Genomic DNA, 13,787 nt, shown 5'->3' on the forward strand with positions numbered 1-13,787 from the left:
TCTATACATGGTTTGATTGTGCTTTTGTAATAAGTTGAGATTCGTGTAATGTTTCGGCCATTTATGTGTGCTATATATATGATTCCCATGTTAAGTTTTCGTACTCTAACTCTAAACCCATTATATGTTATATGTTTTACTTATTCGATACGTTTTCCATCGACATGAATATTCAGTACATCAGATAAAAGTATATTCTAGTTTCTAATTAGCATGAATTTTGTTTTAACTGCACTGTATTATTTTCAACTTATTTCCGACATACCATTTACCAACCTTTTCTAAAATATTTTGTAATTTTGTATTTCATCCATCGACTTTTATAGTACCACAAAAAAATATATTTTGAAATATCATATATAAATAACAACAATGAAATTGGACCTAAAGACACTACCCTGTGGTATGGCAATTCCGTTTGATTTAGGGTGACATTGCTTCCTTCCAGCCACAAGTCACAGCCTTTCACCACTATACACGAAAATCGTATCGTTGAATACTGAAATAAACCAATTGTGCTCAATACAGAATATGAACTCGTGTATAGCATTTATAAGAAGATCATTACACGGTGAAGGCATAACAGTAGTGGTAACTTCCTAAAAGTATATTGGTACATTTATAAGGTCATTTTAATTGAGATTTATGTAAAAAATTAATGTTGGACTTTTTTTGGCTATGTGGCATACCACTGAGATTGGTCTATAATTGTTAGGGCTTTACCTTTGTATTATGGGGTAGTCATTGAGAATTTCCAATAATTTGGAACAATACCATTCATTAATGATTTATTTATAATGGAAAATAGAGATTTTGCGATATAGCGTGATGCAAGTGTATATTCTATAGCCTAGTACGCCTATAGAAATTATGAACATTTTCAGATAAACATGCCAGATTCTCTTCAATACAAGTGTCGTATGATTTAGTGTGTTAATACAATTTGGGTTATTCTTCTTTAATTGTGTTTGAAATTTCTATTCCTATATTAGTAAAATAATCGCTAAAGTTTTCACAATTCAGATTTTGCTAAATATTTTTTGAATTTTTGTTCATTCTTTTCATCCTACAAACGTTTGGGATCGTGTTTCTTGTTTTCAACTGATTAAAAAATAATCTTATTTGAATTTTCAAATTTTACTCATGAATTTGTTTCTAAGTGAACGATTATTAAAAGGCGTTTGTCGGATAAGTGTTTTACATGATCATAGTCATACAATGATATCAGGTGTGATCTATTTCATTTTATTTAGCTTAAGTACATAAAACTAATATACAAGATAATTGTTGACGTTGTTCATTGGTTAATCTGATAAATTAAAAACATCAATTCAATAAATATCGAATGTGCTTTTTCCTTTGGTCAGAAGAAGTAGAAATGCTTATTATTATGGTCAGTCCAGCCAATAGCCGACTCTTTGAAGATACCCTCTTAGAACATCTAAAAATTAAAAATTTAAAAAAAATCTAAAGATTTATTGTAAATATTTTTTTTTATCGGAATGACCGCTGCTCCAAAACCAACCCATCGGTGGTACACATCTTTAGTTGACATGGTTGAAATTTGCATGCGTCAACAGGACCTCGACTGTACTCTTGAACCAGGGCCCCTCACAACTTAGTTACGCCAGTGGTTATGGTGATTTTAATTTTTTTTTTCAATAAGAAATAATCGGTGGTCTTCGTTTTTCAGGTCTTCGTTTTGTAGACATTCAAGCTAAGGCCCTTTACATTTTCTCAAAAAGACGTCTTCGTTTTGGGGTTTTCGGTTTTCGGTCTTCGTTTTATAGACACCCATACTGCCCTCAACGATTTTAAAAATGTAAAGGAGTTGACATAGACATGAGTTCAAATCAATATACTTAAACTGATGATTATTGGATAATGGAGAAACACTCAATATGAGCAATATTGTATTTTAATTAATTGTAGTGATGACATCAAAAATTAGATGAAATATGCATATAAAATCGATAGGAAAGTGGTGCGCAGAATCTCCATAATACACTTCTGCCAATACCTGATTTTCAACAAAAATTGCGCAGAAAACAACAACCTTTATTTTCCGAAGTTTGTGGGCACCCAGGTTCAATTTATACCCCCATGCAGGCCTTATTTTACAGTCGGGAATATGGGCAAGAAAAAAGTCCTTGGTATGTGCAGGCTATACCGTAAAATAATTTAATTGCTCTTTGGATACACCTAAAACCTAAGGAGATAATGTACAAGCAATACTATTCAGAATTTTTCATTATGTTACTATGTTATTATGTTTGTATAAATATATTTTAATACAAAATACATTTTATAATTCTTTTTCTTAAAATAGGCCTAACTACATTAATGATAAGCATTTAAATTTCATTATTTGACCTAATGTTGAAATTTAAGAAGTGATAATAATAACGGTAATATAAAATAATGTTTTTATTGGCTATAGACAATTATTATTCTAGAATTACAATTTACATTTAATGTATGTAATCAAAATTGAAAAAATTTAAAAATTAATGATGCATTCCTTTTAATTCTGTATTGTTTAAATGAAAGTATGTATTTTATTTCAGTAAAAAATTTGTAAAGTCCAACCATTTCAAAATGCACTTCTGGAGATCTCAGTAACTAGTGGACCAGTGGATATAATGTTGCTTTCTCGTTTTGTGCTCGTTAATTTTGCTGAATGGTGAGTCAAAAAAATTATTTCATTTGTGTCATTAAATATGACAAAACAATGAACAAAACTATATAAGTGATTTTAGTATTATATTCCAAATGACCATTATAATTTTGTAAGAGAAAAATACTGATAAAATAATAAGATAGAAATAAAGATTAAATAAATATGCCTTATATTATAAAAAACATTGTTAATTGAATCCCGTCACAAGACACACTCACTTCAGATTTCTGTACACTGGCTAAGTCTCATTATAAGGCTTAGTGAGTGGAGTTATTTTAGTCATGTGACCAAATCCTGTTACTGTGACAGAAATTAATTCCAGGACTCTGATTGGAAGGCAAGCATCTTAACTCCACTCCTATACTCAATAGGGTCTAAACTTACCGTCTCGGATAGGGTTAATAGTTAATTGTACAGTGATAAGGTCAGTTAAAGCATATGTTTTAAATATCAGTTTATGTGGTATTAATTATATACTGTAATTTAACAATTCATTAATATAATTATATTTTTATATATAATCTCTAAAATGTTACCAGTTTTATTAGGTGTTAGATGTCATATATATTTATTTGATAACCTATTTAAATTTTACAATTTTATTTTATTTTATTGTAGTATATATTGTATTGTACATGTTTAAAATAATACCTTTTTGCAATGGACCTAATAATTGTTGTATTCCTTTTCTTTGATGTTTGTAACAGCTTCATAAATGATGTATTATTTTTTATTATTCCCTCTGCAGCAGACTTATGCTGTATTACTGTTCATGTATTTATGTGCTTTAGGTCTAGTCTTAAATGTATTCCTTTTACTTTGATATTTCAGCGAACCAGTTGGCTCAGCTCTATGGCTATAATATGTCGGTTTTGGATTGCATAATTCTAGTATTTGATTATCATTGTATTTCATTATTTAGAATTGAAAAAATAAATATTCATTGTATTTCATTATTATTGTATAATAAATATTAGAAATTCTCTTCATTGTATTCAAAGTTGTTTGTCTTGTGTATTGGGGCAGGCAGTATACTAAAAAAAAAACGCCCTCCAATAGAAAAAGGCCCAAAATATGACTAAGTTTTTTGGCAACATTAGTCTGGAGTTCTGGTAAAAATAGTGAAGAAAAGCGCCCTCAAATAGCATTTTCCCTCTAAGTTCTTTAAGGTCTCTTAATAATTGTCAGTGGTAGAGCAATGCACCCTCTAAAATCCAAACGATTGTTGGGCACCGAAAAACTGGCTATTAGAGGGCGTATTTTACCATCCTTGTAATAGAAATTGACAATTAAAGAGACCCTGAATAACGTAGAAATGAAATGGCTATTAGAGGGCGCTTTGCAGCACCACAGGGAACCCCTTTTAAATAGAAATTTAGAGACCCTGGGAATTTTCTATTAGAGGGCACTCTTCAGCACCACTTTAATACAATATTGAGGGAAAATGGAAAACTTAGGCCTTTTTCTTTTAGAGAGCGCTTCTTTGTCTTACCTTCTTATCCAGACACAACCAGCAAAGAAACACATCAACACATTACTTATATTTTTTATTATAAAAACTTTACAACTAAAATCATAATATAAATATGAATTTATATAAATGTACATAATATATAAAAATACAATCGCTGTATGTATATCGCCGTCTCAATATTCAGCAAGATGTGGAACTAAAGGCCAGTATATCTTCTTACTTGTCTTACAAACTATTAGACATAATCAAATTAACCAAAAGTTAATGCTTTACACAACTATAATAGAAAAATGAATTAGGTCTATAGAAGTTCTGGTTTCTCATCTAACTTGAACGTATCTTCTATACAATATGATCGATAATTCAGAATGATACAAGTTGTCTTCATCTATTAACTTGTTTTTTAAGATAAAATAGTTGTTTGTATTCTTTCGCCGGGATGACTCTTGCGAACTCTTAATGTTCCAACTAAATTTTAGTGTACTTTTCTTGTCTTGCAACTTTTGTCATGCTCTGCTGCACTGCATCTGTAAAAAATAAGAATTATAAACAGCAGATAGAGAAACAATTTTTAAAAGTTGAAGGAATGAAGAAACAAAATAAGACTAATAAATTAGAATTTTATAAATAACTTTTTCTATATTTCCCTGATACTTACAGTGAAATTTATTCTCTCATACATATATACATATACGTTGCAGTAGAGATTTCTCGTCCTCTGCAAACAAACAAATTACAGATTACTGTATGCATTATACATGGTTTTAAATCTAAAGAATGAAATGAAACTAGGATGGTATATAAGGAAAAAATACTAAACTAAAAGATGAAAATAAGAAATCAAATTCAATAGCGAATAATGAATTGAAGAGACCAAACGAAAACAAGCTAAGATGAGGAGCGAACACGAGGATACTACAAGAAGTGCAAGGAAATGGAAGGGGAAGCAGGAAGTGAAAAAGGATAAACCAAATGTGTTCAAATATAGACCAAATATACAAATATGAGCAAGAGAAGGAAAATAACAAAATATAAACAGGAAAGAGAAAAACACGTTATATCGTCATTGCGGACTTATAAAATCCGCATACGTTTAGAGTCCGTACTGAGCCCAAAAAATCCGCAATGAAAATATAACGTGTTGAAAACAAAAAAAAAAAAAGAATGAGAAACATCAGATAAAACGAGACAAACACGTTAAAGTTTATGTAATTTCTGATAGATAATATAGCTAGGCTAAAGGGTGTATCTATTTTATACCTCCTTGGTTCATATCCCTTTGACCTATAGTTTGTTTGTTAGATTAACAAACCCATGAAAATCAACTTGATTTTTGTTCTTTCCCTACACGCAGAATTCATGCCTGGTAATAATTAAGTGTATTATGCATTATTATAGAGTATAATCTATTTTCATACCAAAATAATTTTATTCTAATCAAAGAAAACCTAGAAATGAAAATAAAATCAAGAGGCAAATATGAAAAGCAAAAAGACATGACGAACAACAGATTAATAAAAAAAAAAATCAGGACCAAAAATATACAGAGGTAAGAAAATAAGATTGGAAAAATATAGTACAAGTGCGATTGGTGAATAATTTTTTTCTCCAAAGGTGACGAATTGTAGACTACCGGTATTTTCTTTGCACATTAAGACCTATTAAATTCAGATACAAGGAATCATACATTTCATAAATTACTATCTTGATGTCTTATATTAACGCTTTAATTGTATCTTGTTTGATGACTTTGTACCATTTTAAGTACTTTTACAAAACATGTTAATGTATGATTTATAGATATTATTGATAGACATTTATTTATTATTTTATTTATTTTGAATAAAACTATTGGCCTGTAGGTCCAGTTAAAAATAACTTGTTAAAGAAAATCACTAAAGCCATAAACATATAAAGTTAACTAATGAAGGGGCATGCCATCCCAGAATTTATTCTCAAATTATACGCTTTGTAATGATGTTCATTTACTAGAATCAACTTACTAATGCAAAAGTTGAGTAAAAAAGTATCGGTTAATGTGCGATCAATGGGGTAATGGTGTTGCTGATGTGTTCCGTTGACAATTGTTTTTATTCTTGATATTGCATTTAAATTCACAATTGCGATATACATCGTGACCTGTATTTGTTTTTTACCTTGTTCTTCAATTTTATTTTCACCGACGAAGCCATTTATGGTGGATTTTTAGTCTCGACCCTAGTAAGCCCAATGACATAGCGGTTTGAGTGTTAAGCAAGTTTTAAATCACCCGCCAGTACTGTCGTAACGTCACTCCGTTAAACAACACCTGAAGCCTAACTTAACGGCGACCTCTTCTTTGCTGTAAAGGAAATTGATAAATCGGTTTCAAAATGATCAACAATGCTGTACTCCAATTTCTTTTCTTAATTACAATCTTTACTGTACGGATTAAAATTGACCTGTGCCTTAATGATTTTAACCCATTTTATATGGATTTTAATCAAATTAGTGCAAAGCAGATAAATCTTTCTAAAGTGGTCAATTGTAAGTTGGACAGTGTTTCTGTTACACAATTATTTAAATCCACGACTATCGAGAGTAAAGCCGATAGTTTATTCTACTTCTTTGACTCTTAATTGCCGGCGATGTCCGTAGATGCCCAGGCCCTACAAAATCAGAAACACCTAAATGTCCATGCATAGTTTGTTCTGAAGGTGTCATTAAAACTAGTGCTATGTCGTATGATAAATGGACATACATAAAATTTATCAATACAGGCGAGGAATTTGCCAACAACTGTTAACAATTTTTTATTTTCACATCTGCCATTTAGCAATGTTGACGTTATTGATTCTGATTATACTGATACTGATAATCAATCCATACCTAAACTTGTCAGTCACTCATCCCCTTAGTGATCCCGATAATTCAGCAGATACCTTTAGACGAAAGGGCTGCACTGCTTGCACCTCAACACCATAGTGTCCTCTCCCACGAAATATAGGAAATTCGTGCTATTGCAACGAAAACTAAATCTTCCGTAATTGCAATCAGCGAATCATGGATCGATAAAATCTGTTAGCAACAAAGAAATTGGCATAGAAAATTATTTAATAGAAAGAAAAGACAGACAGAATTACGGAAGCTACTGGAGGTCGAGTTTGCCTATATATACGCCATGATCTTACCTACATCAGGAGAGGTGATCTTCATAGTGATGATATATTACTACCCAAAACAAAGCCTATATTAATTGTTTCAGACCAGATCAGCCACGATTGTTCTTCAACTCAATCGAGACCATCTATGGGAGTAGTTTACACGATCAAGAAGTTATTACTCTTGGAGACTTTAATGTTGATATCTCTAGTAATTCAGTTAAAAACAAATTGGTTTTAAAATTCCGTAAATTATTTAATATTACTCAACTCATTAAATTACTTGAACTTACATCTACAATAATTGATTTTATTTTTTACATCTGACCCTAATAATATTACCCAATCTAGTGTTATTCCATATGGTGTCAGTGATCACTTACTACAATATATTGTAGTAGAAAGATCAATGTCAAATTAAAAGACAATACAATAAGGGTTCGTTCAATGAAAAATTATACCTCCTATATATTTATCTCTAATAACTTTTATATATTGGTCTTATATTTTAAAATGCACTAGTATATACTCAGCATGGGACTGGTTTAAATTAAGGTATAATCAACAGGTATTTACTGAATCAAAACAGCAAAGAAAAGTTATTTTTCTGATAAATTTAATTAAAATAAAATATGCCGAAAAAGCTATATGATGCTTTAAAAAATGCAGGTATCTATAGGAAAAATAAACAATCGGGTAATATTACTTTGCATTGTGACGATCCAACAATTATTTACAAAGGTTCTGTTGCTGGATATTTAAATTCGTTTTTCGTTAATACTCCTGGTAACCTGGTAAACTAATTCCCTCCTTCGTCTGGTACTTTCAATAAAACTCATGTTCATAACTACATGCAGATAAACGAGGTGACTTTTTTTAAGAGGTCAATGACCAATATATTATCAATATTTCAAAATTTAAATTTTAACAAGGATGTTGGTTTAGACTCTATAGACCTACCTGCAAAATTTATCGAAGATGGAGCGATAGCTATTGCCCTACCACTGACCCATATTATAAATATATCTATTACCACCGGCTGTATTCATTTTGATTGGAGATCTGCAAAGGTCATACCTATACAAAAACAAAACTGATTAGGCCTACATGCAGAAAATTATAAACAAATTGTATCAGCAGTTTCTTAAATTATTGACCGTGTCATATATATTAACCAAATAATGAGCTACTTAATCAACAAGTCTCTTCTTTATATATTCCAATGTCTCAGGTTTCAGACGCGTGTTTAATACATTTATCGGATTCTGTTAGGAATGGAATGGGATAACGGATATGACTGGAATGGTTGTTATCGATCTTCAGAAAACATTCGAAACGGTGGACCATGAGATACTATTATATAAAGTTAAATGCCATTGGTTTTACAAGTTTATTTTTATCCCGGATGCAGTTTTACCACCACGGTTGATATAAAAGTAAATCCCATATGATGAAATAAAATGCGGAGTACCCCTCTGGGATCTATTTTAGGTCCCCTTTCATTTCTCATATATGTCAACGACATGGAATCAGCCGTCGGATGCTAGTTGTTGCTATATAGGTACTGATGATGCCGCTCTCTTTTAGTTTCAAATAGAGATGTTAATTATATATTGGGACTAAATTAATTAAAGAATTGTCTTTATCAATGGTTAATGGATAGTAAATTATCCCTATCAAGTAACTTGCTCTTGATTTTGATCAAAATCTTTCAGATTCTGCTACTGGATGTACGGAGCCCCTAAAAGGACATGGTTAAAGAAAATATTAAATTATTTCGAGGGAACGAAATAATATTTCGTTCCCTCAAAATGATTTCGTTCCCTCGAAATAGTTTAATATTTTCTTTAACCATGTCCCTTTAGGGACTCCGCAGGAATGAAAGTAATTAGCAAAATAAATTATAAACTTAAATTTCTGTATAAAACTAATATTTTCTTACCCCTTATGCACTTAGCTAATTGCCTCTTCTCTTTCTATATGGTAGTCCTGTGTTAACATATCTATTAAGAACAGACTTGAAACGTTACAAAATTAGATGCATCTTGAACCTCGGACCACGACGTGTTCATGTTGGTACAAATGAATTTACCAAACTGAACTGGTTACTAATTTATCTAAAGAGTCCAAGAAAGCAGGGGTGGCGCCAGGATTTGCCCGACGAGGGGGCTGATGCTCCGACGAAGGGCCTGGTTTCCCCGACGAAAGCAAAATTGGCGTGGTCGAGCTTCGATTAAAAGGTTTCGAAAGTGGTCCTGGATACCCCGAAAATTTGACAATTTAGGCAACAGGAGCACCTACCAAATTACAGGCATTTAAATATGGAATTCACTTCCTTTCTCAGAGTTCAAAGAGCACCCTCAATTCAATTATTTAAAAAGAAATATAAAGTCATGTTTAATTAGTATGTGTTACTACTAGTAAGTGTTGCTGCTTGTAATCAGCACAGGGGCATTCAACCACACTAGGTACCCATTTACACTCCTGGGTGGAGAGAAGCAATGCAGATAAAATGCCTTGCTCAAGGACACAAGCGAAATGCACAGCAAGGAGGCCAAACTTATGGAATCATGATTTCAAAAGATTGCAATGCGTGAGAATGAATGTTACTCCTACTCAAATATCTGAAAATACCAATAATTAAATTTCAATTTTTTCCAACAACTTAAACTTTCGCTCTGCCCCATTTAAAAACAAGGAAAATCAACAAGAGGGCGGATATCTCGGGACATCAAAGCTTGTCTCACATTTGCCATAACAATATCGCTTCGTGTGGTGTTTCTATAGAAGGCGATGCTTTTATACTTTAGTAAAGGCTATAGATATTAATTATTCTTAACCGGTCGATGAGGTGGTGCATCGCGTTTATGAGACTAAAGGCCTGTTTATACTTCAACGATAACGATAAAAAGCTAAAAAGCAATAGTTCATACAGAAAATAAAGGAAATAAGAGAAGTTTTTACACTAGAACGATTCGATAACGATTTATCAGTCATGCGATAACAACATATGTTGACAAATCAAATCAGATGACGTCATAATCATGGAAAAACATTAAAATCGTCGTAGTAGCAACGATTTTATCGTTTTTCCATGATTATGACGTCATCTGATTTGACTTGTTAAAATAATTTATTATTGCATACACGATAAATCGTTATAGAATCGTCCTAGTGTAAAAACTTCTCTTATTTCCTTTGTTTTGTTTTTTATATGAACAATCGCTTTTTAACATTTTTATCGTTAGCGTTGAAGTGTAAACAAAAATGTATGAAATGAAGGAAGTGAATTTTCTGGCAACTGGAGGTGTCATATATTATAATTGCCATATCTATGAGGAATGTGTTCCCCACAGAATAAAATAATCGAAGGCCCCCCCCACCCCCAATTGCAAAAAAAAATCACACTCAAATACATAAAATCTACCCGAAATCACATTATTTGGCGAGCTGTTTCCCCATCACCAAGCACCCAATCTACATTCGCGGGCCGCTCCCCTTCAAATTATCCCCTAATGTCAAACGATATTGAGTTTTAACGAAATTATTGGTGCACCCAAATCCGGACCGCTTCCGACGCCTTGATGAAGCATCCACTTTTTGCGGGCCGCGACCCTTCTAATTACTCCCTCATTTTAAAACTCTTGGATACACCACAGGTCTGGCCCTCATATATTAGTTAATAATGTTCTATCTAATGTGGCCTACGAAAGAAATTATTGAACAGCAGTGCTCTATAATCACAACCGTTCTTGTTTATTTGCACAGCTCAGTCCGAGTTATTTAGACCCCACAGTGCCACTATGCACACACACTACAAAGAAACTAACTCATATTGTTTGGCGTAACCAAGGGCGTCGATCGGTGATTCAAAGGGGGGAGGGGTGAAGAATTGCAAAATAAAGAAGTCTTGGGCCTCTGAAGCTGTCTGGTCATAGCCTTTTCTAAGTAGTATCTAATTGAGTTTAAGGAATGCAATTAACATTTATTTCCACACTACATTTTCAAAATACAGTGACGAATCCAGGAATTTGAAATAGAGGGTGACCAGGGAGGGGCTACCACCTCAATCCCACAATGGTTGGAGCTGAGGTACGAAAAGGTATTATGGCACCTCTAGTTGGCCACATTTGAATTTCTCCACTTTTAAATGTTGAAAGAATTAGAGAGGGGTGGGCCGACTGGGCTCCCTTAAGCCATTGAAATATTCATCATAAAGAGTTTTTTTTTTTCAATTTATCATGGCAATCAATATCATACCCGCTTATATATTGTGTGCAAACTAACGTTCATTAGAATAATGACATTATCTACGGATTAGCCTGTGAAGTATTCGAACCATGAAAAACAAATAATATAAACTTAAAACAGTCACTATAATTTAGTCTCTTTGTATGTACAGTACTTTTAAAATCTATCAAGAGGTTTCTACTTTTCTCCTCTTTTTGAATTTTACTCTGGTGGTGCATATCTGTATCGGTTGCTGATATTTAATGCAAGTCTTCAGTACTATCACGTAGGAGTGAATATCATCATGCCTGTGCACTCTAGCTTTGGTAAAATATTTCAGATTATGTAGACTGTGACGCACCATGTCGTGCGACATGAGTAGAACCACAATAACAACCGTATTGTAAATACCGGTACTGTACTGCTACTTTATTAATGGTACTTTTGTATTTAATCAATAACAATAATCAAGTGAACTTCAATTGATTACAGTATATTTACCCCAGTGGTACATACCTGTCTGCATTAGTTGCTGGTTGCTGGTGTTTTTCAGTTACGTATCTGGCTGACGGATTGTCCAGAGTACAAACACTCGGCCGTTATACTATGAAGTTGTAGCCGGGAAAGCTAATCTATAATAATCACAACCAAAATGGTTTTATAATCAATATAATACAAAATCATAATAATATTGTCATTCATGCAAGACCGATAACGAACCTTTAAATAGTAACCCCAGCATGTCATCAAATTTGTAGATTGTACACCTTTAGTATTTACATGCCTGATTAACATTTTATACATTTATATCCGAGGTTTTTGTCTATAAATTTATGGAATAGTTTAACCACACATATCAAGATTGGTGTGCTTTTAGAAAAAAAAAGTATTTGTACCAGCAACTGAAACTTGTTTTTGATTGAGATGCATGGTTTTGTGCCTTTTTTACGTTTTATTGTGTCTGCGTATATTTATGAATATTTTTTATTTATTCATTTATTTATTTATTTTATTTTTTTCTGGACCCCTTTGAAAACAAACCTTCGGGTTTAAAGGGTTTCCCAATGCTCCCTTTGACATGATTTCTTTTTCTGATGCGCATAATTGTGTATTTCTTTTTTTTTTGTTCAGGTTCTGCACAGTGGTGGCGGCAGCGGGGGGAATTAAGCCCCCATCGGTCTGGTCAAGACCCCCTCCCACACCATCGGGCAAAACTTGTCAGGCAATCGGACCGAAAAAAAGGCCTAGTTTTTTCTATCCTAGCCATGTTCGGCCATCTAGAAGTCCCAATTTAAAAAACAAATCATATCCACCCCGGCTCTGCTGGCCTTCGGCTACATAAATACTTAGCGTCCCCACCCAGTCGGACATCTTAGCCCCCCGCCCCCAATAAATTATATCCTAGAGCCACCACTGGTTCTGTGGATGTTTTCCTCTGTTATTTTTGAATGGTTTTGGTTTGTAAATTTTTGTGAGCATGAAATAAAAACAAACAAACATATGTTTATAGTTTATCTGCACTGTTGCCTTTTGAGTACAGTATAAGATTGAAGTACATATGTAGGCCTATATGTATCAACTCGGTTAAATTTATTTTAAAATAAAAAATACGAAAGTACATAAAAATACATATTGAAAATTAACAGTACAAACACGTATCCAGAATTAAGCATAAAACATGGTAAATTGAATGGCTTTTATTAATTTAAAATTGTTTTGATATGTATTGATTTTTGTAATGCTACTTTTGTATTTAAAATAATTAATCAGGTACCGGTATAATTAATTATGATTACACTCACTTTGGTGGTACATTGGTGTGTACCTGTCTACGTTGCTTACGTGCCAGTCTGACTGACGGCTTGCCAGGGTATAAACACTCGGCCGTCATACAAAGAATGTAAAGGCAGCTGTAATTAAAATGATCTATAATCAATATACTGAAAAATTATATTAATATTATCATTCAAGCATGACCGACGGCGAACTTTGAAATAGTACCCCAGTATGTCATCAACTATGTAGATAGTAGGCCTACACTCAGTGGTGATGGGGTTGATTGGAGGGCTCGATTATCAGTTAAGGGATGATAACTCGCAAAAAGAGGGAAAAGGCCTCTCCAACGTGGACTGTAGACCCTTACCCCACCAATTTTGTGAATTTATACTATAAATCAATATATAAAGCCACTGCATGGGCGGCGGAACCGGGGGGGCCGGGCCCCCCCCCCCCCCCCCCCTTTGGGCCAAAAAAAAAAATGCCG

General features: G+C 33.1%; 2 long non-coding RNA genes across 8 annotated transcripts in view; one reads left to right on the plus strand and one right to left on the minus strand.

Moving 5' to 3' along the window:
• The window catches only part of LOC117110294, a 28,036-nt gene extending 24,509 nt beyond the window's left edge, over window positions 1-3,527 (plus strand). For all 4 annotated transcript variants that reach the window (XR_004445665.1, XR_004445664.1, XR_004445663.1 and 1 more), the window contains 2 exons: window positions 2,568-2,683; window positions 3,512-3,527. This is a non-coding gene — a long non-coding RNA (uncharacterized LOC117110294). The remainder of the gene's footprint in view (window positions 1-2,567; window positions 2,684-3,511) is intronic.
• A 729-nt stretch (window positions 3,528-4,256) lies between these two features.
• The window catches only part of LOC117110305, an 18,826-nt gene continuing 9,295 nt past the window's right edge, over window positions 4,257-13,787 (minus strand). The window contains exons 3-8 of one of the 4 annotated variants that reach the window (XR_004445671.1): window positions 9,237-9,297; window positions 8,255-8,371; window positions 7,023-7,211; window positions 6,311-6,495; window positions 4,813-4,872; window positions 4,257-4,681 (exon numbers count right to left, since the gene is read on the minus strand). This is a non-coding gene — a long non-coding RNA (uncharacterized LOC117110305). Of the gene's footprint in view, window positions 4,682-4,812; window positions 4,873-6,310; window positions 6,496-7,022; window positions 7,212-7,324; window positions 7,503-8,254; window positions 8,372-9,236; window positions 9,298-13,787 lie in introns of all 4 variants that reach the window. The other 3 variants (XR_004445672.1, XR_004445674.1, XR_004445673.1) reach the window with 3 other exon arrangements.

This window comes from Anneissia japonica, unplaced genomic scaffold (genome assembly GCF_011630105.1).
Source record: "Anneissia japonica isolate Jap-2015-1 unplaced genomic scaffold, ASM1163010v1 scaffold673_len1821605_cov196, whole genome shotgun sequence".
NCBI classification, from domain to species: Eukaryota; Metazoa; Echinodermata; class Crinoidea; order Comatulida; family Comatulidae; genus Anneissia; species Anneissia japonica.